Here is a 9069-nt window from a genome sequence, read left to right on the forward strand (position 1 = left end):
TATCAATTGACCATTCAGCCGTAAAAATAAATTCAGCAGACTGCATCTGCAGCTCCACCTTTATCTACCACATGTGAAAGATGCTTTCAAATGAGGAAAGAGTGTGAACACAACCTCTTCTTCAGCATAAAAGTGCACATTGTTACACTGGAAAAAAGTAGGGGATTTCTTGGGAAAAAAATTTTTATGGGAAAAAAATTACTAATTGTATTAATATTTTTCCTTAAAAATAATCAATGAATACTATCAATAGAGTAAGAGTCTTAAATTCTGTCTTTTCACTGAAATTTGAGAAAATAAAACAACACTTACCTATTATGCCAGATCCTATAATCGAGTTGACAACATTAAAAAAAGCTGTGGACTGACGACACGTTTTCCCTTTGTGCTGATGTTCAGAAACGAGGGTTTCTCTGTCATCTAGATTGCTCTATTTTAATATATAAAATGGCAATGAAGTATTTACTAGGTCAAAATATTAGAAAAGTGTCAGATAAACATGCCACGTAGGATACTAACACATTAGTAGTAATAATTAGTAATTTCATTGACGATAAGAAAATAATGATTAGGAAAATAATAAAATAATAATAAAGAGCAACAATAACAGCTAGAAACAGAGAAACAGATTCCATCTTTAAAAGTCCCAATTACATCTGCATCAAGTTCACGGACTGCTGCATGGAATCTCAAAATACAGGCTCAGTTAGGAGCCAATGATGCGATTTCGTGAGATTAAAGGGGTATATTGAAAAGTGCCTGCCAAGAAAAAAAAAAAAAAAAGTCAGATGAAGGCAAAAATTTTTCTCCTGTANAAATCTCAGAAATGGACATTGTTAAAGATCTGATGAGAGTTCATTATGATGCAATTGACAAATTCAGTTATTTCTGCAACATATAACATTTCAAGTAATCAGAAAATTAAGTGATAACCTTATACCAAAACATTAAAACTTTAGGAATTGCATATATATTTGGGCAGTTACAGCATTTACTGTGCAGTACAACCTAAGGTTACCCATTATACGACAGTGCTTTTCCAAATAACTTAGCATCCCAAATGAAAGGGCCTAATTGGTCAAAAGACTTTTCTACCATTTGAATCCTGGGAAGTTTGTTAAAACCTTGGGAAGTTATAAAGCACATCCTAAATAGGATTACGGATGATTACAAATCTAAAAACGTTATTTATTTAACCAAAGTGGCAATAAAAGATCCTAAAGGTGAATGTATAGCATTATATAGTCATTAGCAAAACCTAGCTCCTTTAACATTGAGAAGTTTTAACTAAGCAATCAAAGACCTGATAAAGATGAAACCTAAAGCTTTGGTTTTCTTGGCAGACAAAAGAGAAAACCTTTGTTTACATTGTCTTATCAAGAGCTGATCAGCAATCCAAGAAAACTTTGTCTTTTGAACAGAGAGAAAAGCAGAGTTTTAACCTTATACCAGTACTTTTAAAATTCTATTTATCTTAACCTTAGTCCATTCTGAGCATACATAAAAATTTTTTCTAAAGAACCTTTTACAACTTTGTTTTAAACTTTGTCCCAAAGCCATTTCTCTCTAAACAACCAGTCTCATTTAGGACAAAATTACTTTTTTTTACTCTCAACAAACATGTATTTTCATTTTTTATATATATATTTATATATCTCCTATCTTCCTACATACAGGGTTGCTTTCCTTATTTCCAACAGTCTAAAGTACACTTAGCAGAATTTTAACTGCTAGAAACCTTAGTCTCCAGTGAAAACTAAGTAGTAATCAATTGNCAGCCGACCTCTGTTGCAGGGTGAGTGAAACTGGAAGGGACGTGGCTTCAGAAGCTGCCCGGGTCCCCAGCTTTACCTGAGGCAGGATGACGCGCCCCTGCGCCTGGTAGCTCATGGCTGCAACCGAGTCCTCTGCACGCGGAAGGTTTGCGGGCGGGGGAAGGCCGCTCTCGCTCGCCCAGCCCCCCCGCCCCCCCGCGACCTCGCACACCCAGGGTCCNCCTTAGTCTCCAGTGAAAACTAAGTAGTAATCAATTGTAAACTCTATGTTATATCAGAATTTTTTAGATGAATCCAGTAAGCACAAAGCATGTTTTTTTTTTTAACAGTTCCAAATATCCTTATTTTTTTGCAACAAGTCAAAAGCACAAACCTACATCTGGTAATTAGTGCTTTAGCTTCTTATCTCGTTAGATAGTCAATGAATTCAGTTTCGATTTCATGCAAGAAAAACTTTTAACATTTTAGGTTACCAAGGACTTTGAAAGCTATCTTAACAATTACCCATGAAAACTATGAGACAGACACAATTAACCANTCTCAGGCGGGATGCTCCACGACGTCTCTGATCTGGCAGCCCTCTCTCCCCTCACGGTCTTCTTCTCCCCAGCCGCGCCCCACCCCCAGTTGGAAAGTAGTTTGTTCCGCCCCGCGCTGCCCTGCCCAGATTGTTACGACGGCTTCATTTTAGTCCGCTCCAAAGTTAGCTGCTCTTCGCTGAGTCTGATGCCCAGGTAAGAGCGCAGGAGCACCCCTGATCCCCTGGAGCATCTTTTCTGTTAGCTCGACCTCCTCCTCCTTACGCATCTTCTGTTGTTAGAGATGATGTGAAAACGTAGGACTTTTATTTTAAATGGAAACCAACCAACCAAACAAAAAAAACTTTTCTGGATTACTGAGCATGCTTTGGTCAAATGTCTCCTGCCGACTTTTAGGAAAAGGAGGCTTAAAGAGTGGAAAAGATAGATTCGTGATGGATTCAGGTAGTGAATCTTAAAACAGGGAGGTGGGAGGTGCAAGGAGGATGGGAAAGAAAAAGCACTTAGAATATATGAGGTAGAGACCATCCTCACGATCACTTGTTCACTGTTACATTACAGATGAGGAAACTGGCCCAGGGAATATTCAGTCACAAAAAGAATCAAATAGAAAGGTTTGAGAGACACTAAGAGTGGTAATATAATACAAGTACTTATCAAATGCTTATTAAACAAGTTCTTTTACTTAAAATTACGAAACACTTTTGTTATGCCGAGAGACACAGACCAACTGAGACCACTGAAGCCCAGTTAAGGGAGTCTTTATTACCGGCAGGCCGGGACCGCACAGAGTTAACACAGAGCTCTACATGTGTGGCCCCGAGTCCAAGGACTTAGGGTGTTTTTTAATGAGCAAGCAGGCCAGTGGGCAGTACAGAAGCAGAATTGAGCAGTTATTGTAAAAAGGCTACAAAGTGATAAAGAGAGCGGCCCTTACCCTGGTGTNCAATTAACCATCGCTTTAAGTCATCCTTTTGTTAACGAATTAGAACAGAGGTAAGAGGAGTTTATTTGACCTTCAGCAAATCTAAGAATACAAGTTTGTTTATGTTTTTTTAATGTTGATAAATATTGTTCATCTCAAAGCAACAAACTTAAATTAACTTAAACACTGAAAATGTTTTACTTGAGTCCGTGTAAGGCACTTTGTTTCCCATAGTTAATTTTGACCTGGAAAGTTGGTGGGGAAATCTGACTTTAGTGGTCTTTGCTCCTCAATATCTAGGGGAGGAGGAGGAGCTGATGGTGCCTGACGCCTTGAGGAGTCAGTTATGCAGGCCGCCCCCATCTCGTCCCCCCGCCCCCAGGTGGTGCAGAAAAGGAGTGGGGAAAGGGAGGGCAAAAGAGGAGAGGTGCCAACAGAAGGTGGGTAAAGAGAATTCCCAGTTTTACATTTTGTCAGCTCAGACAGAGGAGCAATCTTCAGGTTTCTTTTGTTTTGTTTTAACCAGTACAATTAGGCAGTCCATGTCAGTCCAGAGAAGACAAGGAATTTCCCGAAACAAAAGGAGTTTCTGCAGCTGTTTGGGAATATTCCTTAAAGTCCTTAGTAGACTAACCACAGTTGGCTCCAGTTATAGCTGTTAACCTGGGAAGTGAATAAGGGAGAAACCCTCACATCTACTAGGCAGAGGAACAGAGAGAGTTAGCGTCCCCTTCAGTCTGATTTTATCTCAGCCAGACCAATAAGGTCCCTTCTCGAGGTTCCTCCCGATATTGGCTGGGTTTGGGGTGGGGGAGCTTTCTAACTCAGGCACTCATTTTTCCAGTATCTCTCTTTGTTGCAGGTAAATGACACCCAAGGGAGAAGGGTTTGGGCAATCTCTAACCAGGATTTTTTTTTTTTATTTTTTTTATTTTTAGGAGAGAGAGAGAGACAGCGTGAGCAGGGGAGGGTCAGAGAGAGAGGGANAGCCCTCCGAGGGCCAGCCCAGAAGGTACGCTCTGGGTCAAGCAGGAAGGACTGAGGCTAAATTCATGTGTAACATTCCCCACTGGCTTTAGGTGTATGAGTCAAATCATGGACTCTTCATCTTGGCTGAGCCTGTTGTAGGAAGATCTTGAGACCATTATCTTTATTAAGTTTATCTTTTCTCTTATAAAGTTGAGTAGCCAATTTACAAGACATGGGCCGAATTGGAGGCACAGTAGCAAGAGCACTAAGAGACCTGCAACAGCTGAAAGGAGAGTTGTTAACCAGGGGGCCCATGAGAATAGAGATTGATACCAGCTCACCTGGTATCTTCATTTTTTTCTTTCTTTTATGTTATGTCTGACCAGGGCCAAGCTTTCTCTGATTACTCCAGAATAGTTTGTATAAAAACATCAGGCTTTTCCCAGTGTGGCACACAGGCCTCCTTGTTTTAAAAATAGGACATCTAGGGGCGCCTGGGTGGCTTAGTCGGTTAAGCGTCCGACTTTCGCTTAGGTCATGATCTNACAGATGGTTGGGACACCTCAGGTTCACTCTAAATGCCATCCTACACCAAAAGTGGGTCATTTTAATTTACGTAATTTTGTAGTCTACCAAAAACCCCTTCTTTGCACCGTCCTAATCCCATAATGTTCCCTGAGGCAGTGTCACAAAGATAGACGAAGGGGTAGGGGTGCCCCCTCTAATGAGGAGACCGGTCAGATGCTCATCTGGCTGTGTTCCAAAGGAACTTAGGTGATGCTTAGCCATAACAGTCTTGGCTTTGTGACTTAAAGATCAGAAACTATTCCTATGCTGCCATAGACTGTATGCCGTTCACCACAGAATCGCAGATGGGCCCACTCAGACTCCATAGGCATTTGGGGGACCTTAAGGGTACCCACCTGTGGAGCCACAGAATTGAACCTGGCAGGCAAGCCAGATTGAATTGCATATTAACACTCACACACCAGAGGTTATTACATTCCCTCCCACAGAATTCCTACAGATAATGACAATGACAACAGGACANGAAAAAAAAATAAATAAAAATAGGACGTCTAGCCCTCGCCTTTGCTGGAGGACAGCCTCAGCTAGGGAGTCAACCTGTGTCTCAAGCTTAGTAATAGAAGCTTTTATGAGACTGAGGTCCTTGTCCACCTGTCTGCCGAGGGTTTTAAAATTTTGCTGTCCAACTATTAAGGAAGCTGTCNAATGACAATGACAACAGGACAAAACAGGTAAAGAAGTGGTCACAAAACGGGTTTACAGGTTTACTGAAGGACCTATCAGACATCTCGGTGCGCCCCGGGGTGGGAAGTAGTGCTGCGTCCAGCCTTCCACTTAATCCCCCAGACAGAAGCACAAGCGCATTCATAATTCAGATGATAAACTGNCGAGGGTTTTAAAATTTTGCTGTCCAACTATTAAGGAAGCTGTCCCAAGAGCCATAGAGCCAGCAATGCCAGCCCCCTAAAATGGGTACTAGAATAGGGGCGACATGTTTTGCTCTAAGGCCAGGGGTCATTCCAAAATGAACTCGTCCTTCTCCACTGGCTTTTGGGCGGCCTCTCGAGTGGCCGTGTCAGCTTGTTGATTCCCGACTGCCTCCGGAGAGGAGCCTTTCTGATGTCCTTTGCAGTGGATTATTGACACTTTAGTTGGCAGCTAGATGGATTTTAGCAAGCTTAAGATCTCTTTTTTATTTTTAATATCTTTTCCTGCCAAGGTTAGGAGCCCTCGCTCTTCGCATAAGGGCCCATGCACATGTGCTGTGGCAGAGGCATACCGGCTGTCCGTATAGATGTTGACAGTTTTCCTTTCGCCAGCCTTAGCACCTGAGTTAGGGCAATGAGTTCAGCTTTTTGTGCTGAGCTCCCACGCCCTAGTGGCTGGGCCCAGACTACTCTTCCTTGATGATCAACTACTGCTGCCCCTGCTCTTACAAATGGGGCCCAGATTAGAGGCAATCNAGCGCATTCATAATTCAGATGATAAACTGACTTCCCTCCAGAGGCTCAGACAGGTGACTCCCACAGATTAACTGGGGCCGTTTTCAGGGTGGCGGGGAAAACAAGAAGTGTTTCCCCAGGTCCTGGGACATCTTCAGGAGCCAGGGAGGGTGCAGGCATCTCCTGTTTTGCCCTAAAAACAGACAGGAATTTGGAGGTCTGGGGTCTCCGTAATCTCGCTTGGGCCTCCAAAATGTTATGCCGAGAGACACAGAGACCAACCAAGAACACTGAAGCCGAATTAAGGGAGTCTTTATTACTGGCCGGCTGGGACCGCACAGAGTTAACACAGAACTCTAAATGTGTGACCCTGAGTCCAAGGACTTAGGGTGTTTTTTAATGAGCAAGCAGGCCAGTGGGCAGTACAGAAGCAGAATTGAGAAGTTATTGTAAAAAGGCTACAAAGCGATAAAGAGAGTGGCCCTTACTCTGGGGTGTAGGAAAACATTGTTGTTTAGAAGGCAAGGTTTAGGGTTTTGGGGGGTTTCAAGGGAAGAGCCATTATCGCAAGAACAAAGTATGCAAACTGTGTCATAAATAACCGTTATCAGGCACCCTCCTACACTGTTGGTGGGAATGTAAACTGGTACAGCCCATCTGGAAAACAGTGTGGAGGTTCCTCAGGAAACTAACAATAGAACTCCCCTATGACCCAGCAATAGCACTGCTAGGANTCAAGCTTCTGCCATGCATAGACCAGCCAGTTTCCAGGGTATGGCTGGAGCAGGGCTGGAGATCTCGGGCCAGTGTCTTTTTGAGGGTCAGTTTAAGCAGATTGACTGGATCTAGATCACTTTGCGAGGTTGAGGGCTCTTCTGAGTTAGCCCACTTAACTCTGGAGTGATGGACCCATGGGGTGATACCTGAAACTTTAAGGGCTGAGTCCTTTGCTTGGTTGTATATCTGTGAAGTCCACATCCAAGTATTTGGAAGAGGTGACCCCCATCCTTTGAATAAACCATATCTCCTGGGTTTAGTAAATGTCAGGCCAGGTTTAGGGAGGATATGGTTTGCATATTTAGAGATCTACCCTGTTTTGCTGTTGTTTAAGTAATCATATGCCCATGGGGTCTTATTATCTCTACAGAAGATTGTGTGTACATGAAATACTGTGACAAGTTTTCTGAAGGTTACCTCAAGTTGTCTAATTTAGGCAAACAACAAACATTTAAAGACAATCAGAACTAGAATTTAACATCTATAATGGTGCATTGTTGAAACATAGTTTTTTTTCTCTAAAAACCTCCATTTCCAGAGATAGCCAAATTGAGACCAATGCATTTGTAGAACAAGTCCAGTCTTAACAACCCTGGCCTAATTATTTACATAAGCTCAGCAAGAATAGTGATTGTTCTTTCACTTGAGGATCTTTCAAAGTTTACTTTGCTGGGACCTTTTATAAGGAATCTCCAGGTTGAACTTTTAGTAGCCTCTCCAGGCCAGAAGCCAAGCCAAGTTCTTGCCATCAGACAGGCCTGCAATACCTATTGAATTGGGCAAATTCTTCTTTACGAGGTCCCCAAGATATCCTGAGGTTTGTACACCTGCCAGGAAGTGGCCTTCTTTACTGAGCTGGGGAGGCGGGAACTCTGTAAGCAAGGTATCCGGCCAACATTTCCAAGAGGCTTTATGGCTCCATGTTTCATAAAGTCAACCTTAGTTCCTTAAAGCTGTCTGGTCATATCTGAGTCTATGCATGACTCTCAAATATGGCATTCCAGTCAAAGCCTTGGTAAAATAACCAGTATTTCCAATGGTGTCCTGTTACAAGATGAACAGATTCTTATCAAACTTATGCACACAATTGTAATTGCCATAAAAGAAAGAATACTCATTGGGAGTTTTTGAATTTTAGAAGGTTTAGGTAGAGAGAAAAGGTAAATGCTTCAGTTTACAAATTAATACTTTGTGACATTTCTGTATATCATAGATATCTTAAGAATAAGTTTCCTTAATCCGGATATGCAAACATTAAAGAACCAGCAATATTTCCAACAAGAGTCACAAAACCATAATTTTCCCTCAGTTTATTCAGTCCCATGTTTCTAATTCTTGTGCACTTTGAATGCAGCTTTTTAGCTCTGGAAATTCTTACCCATTTTAGTATTAATCTTAAAGATGTCAAATACCTGTATTTGTTCCAAAAGGAACAAATCTCTTTGAAGAAGAAACATGTTTTTTAAGAGAATAAGAACAATGATTTCTTACAAAATCTCAGAAATGGACATTGTTAAAGATCTGATGAGAGTTCATTATGATGCAATTGACAAATTCAGTTATTTCTGCAACATATAACATTTCAAGTAATCAGAAAATTAAGTGATAACCTTATACCAAAACATTAAAACTTTAGGAATTGCATATATATTTGGGCAGTTACAGCATTTACTGTGCAGTACAACCTAAGGTTACCCATTATACGACAGTGCTTTTCCAAATAACTTAGCATCCCAAATGAAAGGGCCTAATTGGTCAAAAGACTTTTCTACCATTTGAATCCTGGGAAGTTTGTTAAAACCTTGGGAAGTTATAAAGCACATCCTAAATAGGATTACGGANTACTACTTACTACGTAGTAGTAACCCTCCGAGGGCAGGCCCAGAAGGTAAACTCTCGGTCAAGATGGAAGGACTGAGGTTAAATTCATGTGCAACAATTTTCAAAACATGAAAAAACTAAAAGAAGTATAAAATAAATTCTATATCACATGAAATGTAAACATTTTGTCCTATGTTCTTCTACTACAAAAATAAACATTTAGTATTGCAATAGAAATCCCTTCACTCTTCCCTATTCCTTTTCTCTTAATCGCTGATGTCCTCTAATTCATG

At 41.3% G+C, this 9069-nt stretch overlaps 1 protein-coding gene across 1 annotated transcript in view; it reads right to left on the reverse strand.

Annotated features, from left to right (window-relative positions):
* The window catches only part of SLC38A11 (solute carrier family 38 member 11), a 51107-nt gene extending 50733 nt beyond the window's left edge, over positions 1-374 (reverse strand). Inside the window, exon 1 of the mRNA XM_077756768.1 lies at positions 313-374. The gene's annotated coding sequence lies outside the window, so the exon portion shown is untranslated. The remainder of the gene's footprint in view (positions 1-312) is intronic.
* Between the last annotated feature and the right edge of the window lie 8695 nt (positions 375-9069).

The sequence above is a fragment of the Crocuta crocuta genome, unplaced genomic scaffold, assembly GCF_008692635.1.
Source record: "Crocuta crocuta isolate KB4526 unplaced genomic scaffold, BGI_CrCroc_1.0 scaffold359, whole genome shotgun sequence".
NCBI classification, from domain to species: domain Eukaryota; kingdom Metazoa; phylum Chordata; class Mammalia; order Carnivora; family Hyaenidae; genus Crocuta; species Crocuta crocuta.